The sequence below is a fragment of the Kogia breviceps genome, chromosome 1 (genome assembly GCF_026419965.1).
Source record: "Kogia breviceps isolate mKogBre1 chromosome 1, mKogBre1 haplotype 1, whole genome shotgun sequence".
Taxonomy (NCBI): Eukaryota; Metazoa; Chordata; class Mammalia; order Artiodactyla; family Physeteridae; genus Kogia; species Kogia breviceps.
In genome coordinates this window covers 120900229-120916897 of record NC_081310.1, presented here as the reverse complement: position 1 = coordinate 120916897, position 16669 = coordinate 120900229, and the positions used below count along the sequence as shown (strand labels likewise).

Below are 16669 nucleotides of genomic sequence, written 5' to 3'. Positions count from 1 at the left end.
TTCCCTCCTCAGCCCAGCCAATACCTTAGTCATCTCATGTGCAGATAAGCAGGTGAATTTTCAAGTCTGGCTTTGTCGAATCCTGACCTTGCTCCCAGATACATAAGCCCTCTTCTACCATCCCAAGTTTTTGCCTCTTTTTAAGAACTACCCCCCCCTCAAAAAAAAACTTCCCATCAGAATGTCCCCTCCCTGATTCTGCCTTAATGCCACTTTGCATCTCTTCCTCCCTTTACTTCTTACTTCACGTACTCTCAAGTGCTCAGATGGGTATTGATTTAATGTTATGATTAACAAAATTCATTCTGAACTACAAATGAGATCCTCTTAAGGAGGATTTCCTCTTTTTTAACTTTCAATTGTTTTTTAAATTATAAAAGCAATACAAGCTTGTTGTAAAAATTAAACAGTACAGAATTGCATGTATAATTTTAAAAAGCAAAATTCCCCCCTCATTTCTGCCTCCAGTCCTGTCTCCTTCCCAGAAGTACACTACTGATCTATATCATTTTACATTTTATTAATTGAATATTTGTTTTAAAAAAACAGCTCTTCAGGTAAATTTGTAAATATATGACAAGGATATTTGAGAGCCATATTTGGAAGGCAAGAAAGAATGCCATCATCACTTTATTGAACCTGCTAGAAAATAGAAAATAAGGAATTAGCACTGTAACTGCCTCCAGACTTATACCTAGTGACCTTTTCATGCAACCCTGCTCCCCTGAGGACCCTGTAAAATAAAGGCTTTTACTGAGGCAGTGAGCTCAGGTTGGCCTGTGGAAGCACCAGTTCAAAGGCCCTTCTAAGAATACAGTAAGTTTGGAGTTTTTGTGTTTTATTGAGCTTCAGGTACAGAAGACTGAATTAATCATACCCCTCAGGGTTCATGACACCCTATCTCCATTGGTTGAAAGGTTGCTTTTCCAGATAGACTGAGAACAAAGAGTGCCTAACCAGAGGTCCTTCCAGACCTGCTTTAATGAATAGGTACTAATTAAGAAACATTTTTAATTAGCATAGTTAATGCTTGTATCTAAACAAATGGTGTTACTTTTTTTTTAAGCTGAAACTTCAAATTAGTCTTTTTTATGTAGTTCATCATTTTTTTAACATATTTTTTGGAGTATAAATGCTTTACAATGGTATGTTAGTTTCTGCGCTATACATATACATATATCCCCCTATCTCTTCCCTCTTGCATCTCCCTCCCACCCTCCCTATCCCACCCCTCTAGTGGATCACAAAGCACTGAGCTAATCTCCCTGTGCCATGCGGCTGCTTCCCACTAGCTATCTATTTCACATTTGGTAGTGTATATATGTCCATGCCACTCTCTCACTTCGTCCCATCTTATCCTTCCCCCTCCCAAATCCATTCTCTACATCTGTGTCTTTATTCCTGTCCTGCCCCTAGGTTCTTCAGAACCTTTTTTTTTTTTTTTTTTTTAGATTCCATATATATGTGTTAGCATATGGTATTTGTTTTTCTCTTTTTTACTTACTTCACTCTGTATGACAGTCTCTAGGTCCATCCACCGCACTACAAATAACTCAATTTCATTTCTTTAATGTACCTTTAAGGATCAAACCCAGGCCACAGCAGTGAAAGCACCGAGTCCTAACCACTGGACTGCCAGGGAATTCCCTAAACAATAGATATTTTAAGTGGACTTAACAGTTGCCCTGTGATCATTGTTTTTTTTACATTGTTTATTTGTGTAAGTAATCAAAGGTAGATCTTTGCCCAGACTTTGTCAGTATTAAAAGGGACACTGAATGAATGAGGCCTTATTACATAATTTTCCATGTGAGAAATGGAGATGGTTGTGAATAGGTAGATGGGGGTTTTTTTGTTGTTTGTATGATATTTGTAAACCATAAGTTCACAAAATTATTTGTGTATAATATGGCATACCCTTTTCAAGATTAGATTACTACTAGCTAGTATGTTACTATGCTTTCAGTTACAAATAATAGGGAAGAAAAAAAAACAGCTCAAACTAGCTTTTCTTATGGTAGTATATTATTTTTTGCAGCTTAACAAATTACTGTAAAATTTAGTGGCTTAAAACAAACTTTTTTTTAAATCTCAGTTTCTGTGAGTCGGGAATCTGGGCAAAATTTGGCTTAGGGCCTCTGCCTCAGAGTCTCCCATGAGGTTGCAGTTAAGCTCTCTGACAGGGCTGAAATGTCATCTGAAGGCTCAGCTGGAGGAAGATTCCCTTCCAAGCTCACTCATGTGGTTATTGGCAGAATTTAGTTCCTCACAGGCTGTTGAATTTGGGGCCTCAATTTCTCACTCTGTTGTCTAGAGACCTCTCCCAGTTCTTTGCCATGTGGGCCACTGCATAGTGTGCCTCACAGCTTGGCATGTGGCTTCCCTCAGAATGAGCAAGTGAGATGAAACCCAAGATGAAAGCCACAGTCTTTTTGTAACTAATCTCAGAAGTAACATCGATCACTTTTTCTGTATTCCATGACTAGTTAGAAACTAATCACTGGACTCAGCCCACATTGAAGGTGAGTGGATTATATAAGGGGATGAATACCAGAAGTCAGAGTTCATTGGGGTTCATTTTAGAAGCTGTCTACTACAGGTGGCAGAATCATTCAGTAGTTCCCAGCTTTACAGCATACCTCACTGTCCTACTGAGAGTCTTAAACTTTTCACACTAATTGAGGGCACTTCTGAACTAATCCATGTCATTCTAGCAAGGAATGGAGGAGAGAGAAGAGGATTTTCTAATTGACCTAGACCTATCAGGGCCTACCCCTCAAGCTGAATATGAAGCTGGGTTTATTCTACACAGCCCACTTTTTTTTTTTTTTTTTTTTTTTTTTTTTTTTTTTTTGTGGTATGCGGGCCTCACTGTTGTGGCCTCTCCCGTTGCGGAGCACAGGCTCCGGACGCGCAGGCTCAGCGGCCATGGCTCACGGGCCCAGCCGCTCCGCGGCATGTGGGATCCTCCCAGACTGGGGCACGAACCCATGTTCCCTGCATCGGCAGGCGGACTCTCAACCACTGCGCCACCAGGGAAGCCCTACACAGCCCACTATTGCTACATAATAGGGGAAAATGGAATGTATATTGGGGAGACAACACAGGGTTCCCAAAAACTGGTTAAAATATTTTAGGTGTCTTATTCAGCTGTCCTTTTTTACTTCACAGGTAATCCGTGAAGACCAAATAGATGAACTTACATTGACCATTTCTGGAATTCTAGCCACAATAATTGTACAGTTGGAGCTACTTATCAGTCACCACCGGACAGAGTGACGTCCCCAGATAGAGGAGAACCATTATCCCAACAAGGATAACCAAGTCCTTGCATCCTAGATACAAGACATACTATTTCTACTTATTTGAAAATGAAAGCTGAAATTTTAAGTTGAAACTTCAAGAAAATATAATGATGTATTTCTTTTGGGTTATTACAGCCATCATATCAGTTGACCAGAAAATTGAGACAAGTCCCATTTTAGCCTCATAGTCGAACTCTAGATTCTAAAGAACAGTAAAGAATTAGGTCAGTAAATACAATTTAGGGCTTCCCTGGTGATGTAGTGGTTAAGAATCCACCTGCCAATGCAGGGGACACGGGTTCAAGCCCTGGCCCAGGAAGATCCCACATGGAGCAACTGCGGAGCAACTAAGCCCATGCACCACAACTACTGAGCCTGTGCTCTAGAGCCCGCATGCCACAACTACTGAAGCCCGAGTGCCTAGAACCCGTGCTCCACAACAGAAAAAGCCACTGCAATAAGCACATGCACCACAGAGAAGAGTAGCCCCTGCTCACCACAACTGGAGAAAGCCCACAGGCAGCAATGAAGCCCCAACACAGCCAAAAATAAATAATTTATAAAAATAAATAAATACAATTTAAGATGAAACCTTTTGGAAGTCTAGTCTTTATTCTTTTAAAGAAGCTGGCTATGCTGTAAAGTGGTCCTGAGCAATGTACACCTGAAACTTACATAACAGGAAAAAAAGAAAAACATTAAGAAAACAAACTGACAAACCATAGACTGGGATAAAATATTTTCAAATCATACTTGATAAATGACATCCAGATTACATATTCTTAAAACTCAAAAATACAGCAACTCAATTTTTAAGAGGGCAAAAATTTGAATAGACATTTCAGAAAGAAGATATCCAAATGGGTTTGGCATATGAAAAGATGCTCAACATCACTAGTCATTAGGGAAATGCAAATTAAAACCAAAATTAGATACCACTTCACAGCCACTAGGATGACTATAATAAAGACAAAGATAGTGTTCATTAGGATGTAGAGAAACTGGAGCCCTAATACATTGCTGGTGGAAATGTAAAATGATTCAGCCACTTTGGAAGGTGATCTGGCAGTTTCTTAAAAAGTTAAGAAGTTTACCATATGACCCAGCAATTCCATTCAATTTTCCATCCTAAGAGAAATGAAAACTGTTCACAAAGACTTGTAGGTGCATGTTCATAACATGATCATACTAGTGAAAAAGTGGAAACAATCCAAATGGCCATCAACTGCAAATGGGTAAACAAAAAATTCATAAAATAGAATACTGATATATGCTACTACATGGATGAACCTCAGAAACATCATGCTAGGTAAAAGAAGTCTGACACATAAGCCATATAAGGTATGATTCCATTTCAGATGAAATGACAGAAAAGGAAAATATGTAAAACAGATGATACTAAATTGGTGGTTACATGGGAGTGGTGATCATCTGCAGATGGCCACAGGGATCTCTCTGGGGTGATGAAACTGTTCTACAATTGTGATTTTTGCACAATTTTATAAACTTTAAAAATATTTGTGTACTTAAAACAAGTTGAATGCAATGTATATAAATTTCACCTTAATAAAGCTATTAGAAATAATAATGTCCATACTACCAAAGCAATCTACAGATTTGGTGCACTCCATATCAAAATTCCAATGGCATTTTTCATAGAACTAATAATCCTAAAATTTCTGTGGAACTACAGAAGACCCCAAATAGCAAAATCAATCTTGAAAAAGAAGAACAAAGCCAGAGACATTACACCCCTGATATCAAACTACATTATAAAGCTATAGTAATCAAAACAGTGTGGTACTGGCACAAAAGAAGACATGTAGATCAATGCAACAGAACAGAAAGCCTAGATATAAACCCATGCATATATGTGGTCAGTTAATTTACAACAAATGAGCCAAGAATATACAAATGGGGAAAGAACTCTCTCTTCAGTAAATGGTTTTGGGAAAACTGGAGCACTAGCTACACCTTACACAAAAACTCAAAATGGATTAAAGACTTGGACATAAGATCTGAAACCATAAAACTCCTAGAAGAAAACACAGGAAGTGAGCCCCTGACATCAGTCTTGGTAATATTTTGGATTTGACAAACCAAAAATAAATGGGACTACATCAAACTAAAAAGCTTCTGTGCAGAAAAGAAAACCATCAACAAAATGAAAATGCAACCTACTGACTGAATGGGAGAAAATATTTGCAAATCATATATCTGATAAGGGGTTAATATCCAAAATATATAAAGTCATACAACTCAACAGCAAAAAAAAAAAAAAAAAAAACAACCCATTTAAAAATGGGCAGAGGATCTAAAGAGACAATTTTTACAAAGAAGACATACAGATGGCCAGCCAACAGGCACATGGAAAGACGCTCATCACTAATCAGAGAAATGCAAATCAATACCATCTCATACCTGTTAGAATGGCAGTTATCAAAAAGACAAATGTAGGCAAGAATGTGGAGAGAAGGGAACCCTTGTGGTTTGGTGGGAATGTAAATTGGTGCAGCCACTATGAAAACAGTATGGGAGTTCCTCAAAAAATTAAAAGTAGAACTACCATATGATCCAGCAAATCCACTTCTGGCTATTTATCCCCCAAAATGAAAACACTAATTCAAAAAGATATATGCACCTCTATGTTCATTGTAGCATTATTTATAATAGCCAAAATATGGAAACAACCAAAGTGCCCATTGATGGATGAATGGGTAAAGAAGATCTAGTATATATTTATGCAATGGAATATTATTCAGCCATGAAAAAGAAGAAAATCTTGCTATTAGTGACAATATGGATGGAACTTGTGAGCTTTATGCTAAGTAAAATAAGTCAGATAGAGAAAGACAAATACTGTACGATAAATGGAATCTGTTTCTTTAAAAAAGGTCATAGATGGAATCTATTTTAAAAAATAAGCTCATAGGTATAGAGAACAGATTGGTGGTTGCCAGAGGCAGGGTGTTAGGGGTGGGCAAAATGGGTGAGAGGGATTGAAAGGTACAAATTTCCAGTTATAAAATGTCATGGAGATGCAATGTAAAGCATGGTGACTACAGTTAATACTTTATTGCATATTTGAAAGTTGTTAAGAGTAGATCTTGAAAGCTCTCATTAGAAAAAAATGTGATATGGTAATGGATGTTAACTATACTTACTGTGATGACCATTTTGCAACATATGCAAATATCAAATCATGTTATACACCTGAAACTAATATAATTTTTTTTTAAATAAATTTTATTTATTTATTTATTTATGGCTGTGTTGGGTCTTCGTTTCTGTGCAAGGGCTTTTTCTCTAGTTGTGGCAAGCGGGGGCCACTCTTCATCGCTGTGCGCGGGGCCTCTCACTATCGCGGCCTCTCTTGTTGCAGAGCACGGGCTCCAGACGCGCAGGCTCAATAATTGTGGCTCACGGGCCCAGTTGCTCCGTGGCATGTGGGATCTTCCCAGACCGGGGCTCGAACCCATGTCCCCTGCATTGGCAGGCGGATTCTCAACCACTGCACCACCAGGGAAGCCCAACTAATATAATTTTAAATGTCAATTTTACCTCACATACTACAATTATATCCCAATAAATTGGACAAACCAGAAGAAATGGACAAATTTTGAGAAACATACACCCTTCCAAAACTGAATCATAAAGAAATAGACAGTATGAACAGAACAATCACTACTAGTGAAGTTGAATTTGTAACCAAAAAGAACTTGCACCAAACTAAAATCCAGGACCAGACAGCTTCACAGGGGAATTCTACCAAACATAAAAAGAAAAGCTAATACCTATCCTCAAACTATTCCAAAAATTGAAGGAGAGGGAACACTTCCAATTTCATTCTATAAGACCACCATTACCCTGATGCCAAAACCAAAGACACTAAACAAAAGGAAAATTACAGGCCAGTATCTCTGATGAATATAGATGCAAAAATCCTCAACAAAATATTCGCAAACTAAATCCAACAATATATAAAAAGGATCATACTCCATGATCAAGTGGGATTTATCCCAGAGATGAAAGGATGGTCAGTATCCACAATCAGTGTGATACACCACATTAACAAAAGGAAGGATAAAAACCACACGGTCATCTCAATAGATGCAGAAAAAGCATTTGACAAAATTCAACATCCATTAATGATCAATTCTCTCATCATAGTTGATACAGAGAGAATACATCTCAATATAAGAAAGGCCATTTGTGACAAACCCACAGCTAACAGCATACTCAACGGTGAAAAACTAACTTTTCCTGAAAATCAAGAACAAGACAAGGATACCTACTCTCACCACTTCTATTTAACACAGTATTGAAAGTCCAACTGACAAGAAAAAGAAATAAAAGGCATCCAGATTGTAAGGGTAGAAGTAAAACTGCCACTGTTTGTAGATGGTGTGATACTATATACAGAAAACCCTAAAGTACCCACCAAAAAACTATAAGAACTAATAAATGAATTCAGTAAAGTTGCAGGATACAAGTTTAACATACAGAAATCTGTTACCTTTCTGTACACTAATAATGAACTGTCAGAGAAGTCCAGAAAACAGTTTCATTTACAAGTGTATCAAAAAAAATAAAATACTTATGAATAAACTTAACCAAGGAGGTGAACGACCTATACTCTGGAAACCGTAAGATACTGATGAAGGAAATTGAGGACAATACAAATAAGTGAAAAGATATCCCATGTTCATGGATCGGAAGGATTAATAGTTAAAATCTCCATTCTACCCAAATTAATCTACAAATTTAATGCAATTATCAAAACACCCATGACAGTTTTCACACAACTAGAACAATCCTAAAATTTATACAAAACCACAGAAGACCCCAAATAGCCAAAGTAATTTTGAGAAAAAGGAACAAAGCTGGAAGTATCACACTCCCTGACTGCAGACTATACTACAAAGCTACAGTAATCAAAAAGAGTATGGTAGACCTTCAAGAGGGCAGAGGAGTAAGACATGGAGATCACCTTCCTCCCCACAAATACATCAGAAATACGTCTACATGTGGAACAACTCCTAAAGAACACCTACTGAACACTAGCAGAAGACCCCAGACTTCCCAAAAGCCATGTGGCTGACAGGGTCTTGGTGCTCCAGATGGGTGTCAGGCCTGTGCCTCTGAGGTGGGAGAGCCAAGTTCAGGACATTGGTCCACCAGAGACCTCCCAGCTCCTCATAATATCAAACAGCGAAAGCTCAGCCAGAGACCTCCATCTCAACACTAAGACCCGCTCCACTCACCAACCAGCAACCTACACTGCTGGACACCCTATGCCAAACAACTAACAAGACAGGAACACAACCCCACCCATTAGCACAGGCTGCCTAAAATCATAATAAGGTCACAGATACCCCAAAACACACCACTGGACGCGGTCCTGCCCACCAGAAAGACAAGATCCAGCCTCATCCACCAGAACACAGGCATAAGTCCCCTCCACCAGGAAGCCTACACAAGCCACTGAACCAACCTTACCCACTGGGGGCAGACACCAAAAACAACAGGAACTACGAACCTGCAGCCTGTGAAAAGGAGACCCCTAACCCCTAAAATGAGAAGATTCAGAAACACAGAGCAGATAAAGGATCAAGGTAAAAACCCACCAGACCAAACAAATGAAGAGGAAATAGAAATAGGCAGTCTACCTGAAAAAGAATTCAGAGTAATGATAGTAAAGATGATCTAAAATCTTGGAAACAGAATGTAGAAAATACAAGAAACGTTTAACAAGGACCCAAAAGAACTAAAGAAGAAACAAATGAACAACACAATAAATGAAATTTAAAATTCTCTAGAAGGAATCAACAGCAGGATAACTGAGGCAGAAGAATGGATAACAGAGCGGGAAGATAAAATAGTGGAAATAACTACCACAGAGCAGAATAAAGGAAAAAGAATGAAAAGAATTGAGGACACTCTCAGAGACCTCTGGGACATTAAATGCACCAACATTCAAATTATAAGGGTTCCAGAAGAAGAAGAGAAAAAGAAAGGGACTGAGAAAATACTTGAAGAGATTATAGTTGAAAACTTCTCTAATATGGGAAATAGTCAAGTCCAGGAAGCGCAGAGAGTCCCATACAGGATAAATCCAAGGAGAAACACGCCAAAACACATATTAATCAAACTATCAAAAATTAAATACAAAGAAAAAATATTAAAAGCAGCAAGGGAAAAACAACAAAAAACGTACAAGGGAATCCCCATAAAGTTAACAGCTGATCTTTCAGCAGAAACTCTGCAAGCCAGAAGGGAGTGGCAGGACATATTTAAAGTGATAAAAGGGAAAAACTAAAAACCAAGATTACTATACACAGCAAGGATCTCATTCAGATTTGACACAAATTAAAACCTTTACAGACAAGCAAAAGCTACGAATTCAGCAGCACCATACCAGCTTTATAACAAATGCTAAAGGAACTTCTCTAGGCAGGAAACACAGAGAAGGAAAAGACTTACAATAACAAACCCAAAACAATTAAGAAAATGGTAATAGGAACATACATATCGATAATTACCTTAAATGTAAATGGATTAAATGCTCCAACCAAAAGACATAGACTGGCTGAATGGATACAAAAACAAGACGTGTATATATGCTGTCTACAAGAGACCCACTTCAGACCTAGGGAAACACACAGACTGAAAGTGAGGGGATGGAAAAAGATATTCCACGCAAATGGAAATCGAAAGCTGGAGTAGCAATTCTCAGACAAAATAGACTTTAAAATAAAGACTATTACAAGAGACAAAGAAGGACACTACATAATGACGAAGGGATCAATCCAAGAAGAAGATACAACAATGGTAAATATTTATACACCCAACATAGGAGCACCTCAATGCACAAGGCAAATGCTAACATCCATAAGAGGGGAAATCAATAGTAACACAATCATAGTAGGGAACTTTAAGACCCCACTTTCACCAATGGACAGATCATCCAAACTGGAAATAAATAAGGAAACACAAGCTTTAAAGGACACATTAAACAAGATGGACTTAATTGATATTTATAGGACATTCCCAAAAACAACAGAATACACTTTCTTCTCAAGTGCTCATGGAACATTCTCCAGGATAGATCATATCTTGGGTCACAAATCTAGCCTTGGTAAATTTAAGAAAAGTGAAATCATATCAAGTATCTTTTACGACCAAAACACTATGAGACTACATATCAATTACAGGAAAAAAATCTGTAAAAAATAAAAACACATGGAGGCTAAACAATACACTACTTAATAACCAAGACATCAGTGAAGAAATCAAAGAGGAAATCAAAAATACCTAGAAACAAATGACAATGAAAATATGACAACCCAAAACCTATGGGATGCAGCAAAAGCAGTTCTAAGAGGGAAGTTTATAGGAATATAATCCTACCTAAAGAAACACCTTACACCTAAAGCAATTAGAGAAAGAACAAAAAAAACCCAAAGCTAGCAGAAGGAAAGAAATCATAAAGAAATAAAAAGGAATGAAGGAAACGATAGCAAAGATCAATAAAACTAAAAGCTGGTTCTTTGAGAAGATAAATAAAATTGATAAACCATTAGCCAGGCTCATCAAGAAAAAAAGGGAGAAGACTCAAATCAATAGAATTAGAAATGAAAAGGGGGACGTAACAACTGACACTACAGAAATACAAAAGATTATTAGAGATTACTACAAGCAACTGTATGCCAATAAAATGGACAACCTGGAAGAAATGGACAAATTCTTAGAAATGCACAACCTGCCGAGACTGAACCAGGAAGAAACAGAAATATGAACAGACCAATCACAAGCACTGAAATTGAAACTGTGATTAAAAATCTTCCAACAAACAAAAGCCCAGGAACAGATGGATTCACAGGCCAATTCTATCAAACATTTAGAGAAGAGCTAACACCTATCCTTCTCAAACTCTTCCAAAAGATAGCAGAGGGAGGACAGCAGAGGGAGGAACACTCCCAAATTCATTCTATGAGGCCACCATCACCCTGATACCAAAACCAGACAAAGACGTCACAAAGAAAGACATCACAAAGAAAGACGTGACAAAGAAAGACGTCACAGGCCAATATCACTGATGAACATAGATGCAAAAATCCTCAACGAAATACTAGCAAACAGAATAAACAGCACATTAAAAGGATCATACACCATGATCAAGTGGGGTTTATCCCAGGAATGCAAGAATTCGTCAATATACGCAAATCAATCAACGTGATATACCATATCAACAAGCTGAAGGAGAAAAACCATATGATCATCTCAATAGATGCAGAGAAAGCTTTTGACAAAATTCAACACCCATTTATGACTAAAAAAAAACCTGCAGAAAGGCATAGAGGGAACTTTCCTCAACACAATAAAGACCATATATGACAAATCCACAGCCAACATCGTCCTCAATGTGAAAAACTGAAACCATTTCCACTAAGATCAGGAACAAGACAAGGTTGCCCACTCTCACCACTCTTATTCAACATAGTTTTGGAAGTTCTAGCCACAGCAATCAGAGAAGAAAAAGAAATAAAAGGAATCCAAGTCAGAAAAGAAGAAGTGAAGCTGCCACTGTTTGCAGATAACATGATACTATACATAGAGATTCCTAAGGATGCTACCAGAAAACTATTAGAGCTAATCAATGAATTTGGTAAAGTAGCAGGATACAAAATTAATGCACAGGAATCTCTGGCATTCTTATACACTAATGATGAAAAATCTGAGAGTGAAATTAAGAAAACACTCCCATTTACCACTGCAACAAAAAGAATAAAATATCTAGGAATAAACCTACCTAAGGAGACAAAAGATCTGTATGCAGAAAACTATAAGACACTGATGAAAGAAATTAAAGATGATACAAATAGATGGAGAGATATACCATGTTCTTGGATTGGAAGAATCAACATTGTGAAAATGACTCTACTACCCAAAGCAATCTACAGATTCAATGCAATTCCTATCAAACTACCACTGGCATTTTTACAGAACTAGAAGAAAAAATTTCACAATTTGTATGGAAACACAAAAGACCCCGAATAGCCAAAGCAATCTTGAGAATGAAAAATGGAGCTGGAGGAATCAGGCTCCCTGACTTCAGACTACTACAAAGCTACAGTAATCAAGACATTATGGTACTGGCACAAAAACAGAAATATAGATCAATGGAACAGGATAGAAATCCCAGAGATAAACCCACACACATATGGTCACCTTATCTTTCACAAAGGAGGGAAGGTTATACAGTGGAAAAAAGACAGCCTCTTCAATAAGTGGTGCTGGGAAAACTGGACAGCTACATGTAAAAGTATGAAATTAGAACACTACCCAACACCATACACAAAAATAAACTCAAAATGGATTAAAGACCTACATGTAAGGCCAGACACTATAAAACTCTTAGAGGAAAACAGGCAGAACACTCTATAACGTAAATCACAGCAAGATCCTTTTTGACCCACCTCCTGGAGAAATGGAAATTTTAAAAAAATAAACAAATTGGATCTAATGAAACTTAAAAGCTTTTGCACAGCAAAGGATACCATAAACAAGACCAAAAGCCAATCCTCAGAATGGGAGAAAATATTTTCAAATGAAGCAACTGACAAAAGATTAATATCCAAAATTTATAAGCAACTCAGGCAGCTCAATAACAAAAAAACCAGCAACCCAATCAAAAAATGGGCAGAAGAACTAAACAGACATTTCTCCAAAGAAGATATACAGATTGCTAACAAACACATGAAAGAATGCTCAACATCATTAATCATTAGAGAAATGCAAATCAAAACTACAATGAGATATCATCTCACACCGGTCAGATTGGCCATCATCAAAAACTCTAGAAACAATAAATGCTGGAGAGGGTGCAGAGAAAAGGGAACACTCTTGCACTGCTGGTGGGAATGTAAATTGATACAGCCACTATGGAGAACAGTATGGAGGTTCCTTAAAAAACTACAAATAGAACTACCATATGACCCCGCAATCCCACTACTAGGCATATACCCTGAGAAAACCATAATTCAAAAAGAGCCATGTACCAAAATGTTTATTGCAGCTCTATTTACGATAGCCAGGACATGGAAGCTACCTAAATGTCCATCAACAGATGATGTGGCCAAAAACTCTAGAAACAATAAATGCTGGAGAGGGTGTGGAGAAAAGGGAACCCTCTTGCACTGCTGGTGGGAATGTAAATTGATACAGCCGCTATGGAGAACAGTATGGAGGTTCCTTAAAAAACTACAAATAGAACTACCATATGACCCAGCAATCCCACTACTGGGCATATACCCTGAGAAAACCATAATTCAAAAAGAGCCATGTACCAAAATGTTTATTGCAGCTCTATTTACGATAGCCAGGACATGGAAGCAACCTAAATGTCCATCAACAGATGATGTGGCCAAAAACTCTAGAAACAATAAATGCTGGAGAGGGTGTGGAGAAAAGGGAACCCTCTTGCACTGCTGGTGGGAATGTAAATTGATACAGCCGCTATGGAGAACAGTATGGAGGTTCCTTAAAAAACTACAAATAGAACTACCATACGACCCAGCAATCCCACTACTGGGCATATACCCTGAGAAAACCATAATTCAGAAAGACTCATGTACCAAAATGTTCATTGCAGCTCTATTTACAATAGCCAGGACATGAAAGCAACCTAAGTGTCCATCAACAGATGAATGGATAAAGAAGATGTGGCACATATATACAATGGAATATTACTCAACGATAAAAAGAAATGAAACTGAGTTATTTGTAATGATGTGGATAGACCTGGAGTCTGTCATACAGAGTGAAGTAAGAGGAGAAAAACAAATACCGTATGCTAACACATATATATGGAATCTAAGAAAAAAAATGTCATGAAGAGACTAGGGGTAGGAGAGGAATAAAACACAGACCTACTAGAGCATGGACTTGAGGATATGGGGAGGGGGAAGGGTAAGCTGTGACGAAGTGAGAAAGTGGCATGGACATATATACACTACCAAATGTAAAATAGATGGCTAGTGGGAAGCAGCTATATAGCACAGGGAGATCAGCTCGGTGCTTGGTGACCACCTAGAGGGGTGGGATAGGGAGGGTGGGAGGGAGGGAGACACAAGAGGGAAGAGATATGGGAACGTGTATATGTATAACTGATTCACTTTGTTATAAGCAGAAACTAACACATCATTGTAAAATAGTTATACTCCAATAAAGATGTTTAAAAAAAAGAAAGAAATGAGAAAGAAATTAAGGAAACAATAGCAAAGATCAATAAAACTAAAAGCTGGTTCTTTGTGAAGATAAACAAACTTGATAAACCATTAGCCAGACTCATCAAGAAAAGAAGAAGACTCAAATCAATAGAATTAGAAATGAAAAAGGAGAAGTAACAACTGACACTGCCAAAAAACAAAGGATCATGAGCGATTACTACAAGCAACTGTATGCCAATAAAATGGACAACCTGGAAGAAATGGACAAATTGTTAGAAATGCACAACCTGCCGAGACTGAACCAGGAAGAAATAGAAAATATAAACAGACCAATCACAAGCACTGAAATTGAAACTATGATTGAAAATCTTCCAACAAACAAAAGCCCAGGACCAGATGGATTCACAGGCGAATTCTATCAAACATTTAGAGAAGAGCTAACACCTATCCTTCTCAAACTCTTCCAAAAGATAGCAGAGGGAGGAACACTCCCAAACTCATTCTACGAGGCCACCATCACCCTGATACCAAAATCAGACAAAGATGTCACAAAGAAAAAAAAACCTACAGGCCAATATCACTGATGAACATAGATGCAACAATTCTCAAGAAAATACTAGCAAACAGAATCCAACAGCACATTAAAAGGATCATACACCATGATCAGGCAGGGTTTATCCCAGGAACGCAAGGATTCTTCAATATACGCAAATCAATCAATGTGATAAACCATCTTAACAAATTGAAGGAGAAAAACCATATGATCATCTCAATAGATTCCGAAAAAGCTTTTGACAAAATTCAACACCCATTTATGATAAAAACCCTGCAGAAAGTAGGCACAGAAGGAACTTACCTCAACATAATAAAGGCCATATATGACAAACCCACAGCCAACATGGTTCTCAATGGTGAAAAACTGAAACCATTTCATCTAAGATCAGGAACAAGACAAGGTTGTCCATTCTCACCACTATTATTCAACAACGTTTTGGAAGTTTTAGCCACAGCAATCAGAAAAGAAAAAGGGAATAAAGGAATAAATAAATAAATAAATAATAAAAGGAATCCAAATTGGAGAAGAAGCAGTAAACCTGTCACTGTTTGCAGATGACATGATACTATACATGGAGAATCCTAAAGATGCCAACAGAAAACTACTAGAGCTAATCAATGAATTTGGTAAAGTAGCAGGATACAAAGTTAATGCACAGAAATCTCTTGCATTCCTATACACTAATGATGAAAAATCTGAAAGAGAAATTAAGGAAACACTCCCATTTACCACTGCAACAAAAAGAATAAAATACCTAGGAATAAACCTACCTAAGGAGACAAAAGACCTGTATGCAGAAAAACTGTAAGACACTGATGAAAGAAATTGAAGATGACACAAATAGATGGAGAGATATACCATGTTCTTGGATTGGAAGAACCAATATTGTGAAAATGACTCTACTACCCAAAGCAATCCACAGATTCAATGTAATCCCTATCAAACTACCAATGGCATTTTTCACAGAACTAGAACAAAAAATGTCACAATTTGTATGGAAACACAAAAGACTCGGAAGAGCCAAAGCAATCTTGAGAAAGAAAAAAGGAGCTGGAGGAATCAGGCTCCTTCACTTCAGACCACACTACGAAGCTACAGTAATCAAGACAGTACGGTACTGGCACAAAAACAGAAATAGAGATCAATGGAACAGGATAGAAAGCCCAGAGATAAACCCACACACATATGGTCACCTTATTTTTTGATAAAGGAGGCAAGAATATACAATAGAGAAAAGACAGCCTCTTCAATAAGTGGTGCTGGGAAAACTGGACAGCTACATGTCAAAGAATGAAATTAGAACACTCCCTAACACCATACACAAACATAAACTCAAAATGGATTAAAGACCTAAATGTAAGGCCAGACACTATAAAACTCTTAGAGGAAAACATAGGCACAACACTCTATGACCTAAATCACAGCAAGATCCTTTTTGACCCACCTCCTACAGAAATGGAAATAAAAACAAATGGGACCTAATGAAACTTCAAAACTTTTGCACAGCAAAGGAAACCATAAACAAGACAAAAAGACAACCCTCAGAATGGGAGGAAATATTTGCAAATGAAGCAACT

At 37.7% G+C, this 16669-nt stretch overlaps 1 protein-coding gene across 3 annotated transcripts in view; it reads left to right on the top strand.

The window, feature by feature from the left end:
- The window catches only part of RPAP2 (RNA polymerase II associated protein 2), an 81225-nt gene extending 77329 nt beyond the window's left edge, over positions 1 to 3896 (top strand). For 2 of the 3 annotated variants that reach the window (XR_010842252.1, XM_059082392.2), the window contains exon 13: positions 3172 to 3896. The gene's annotated coding sequence lies outside the window, so the exon portion shown is untranslated. The remainder of the gene's footprint in view (positions 1 to 3171) is intronic. The other variant, XR_010842251.1, reaches the window with a different exon arrangement.
- Positions 3897 to 16669: the final 12773 nt, after the last annotated feature.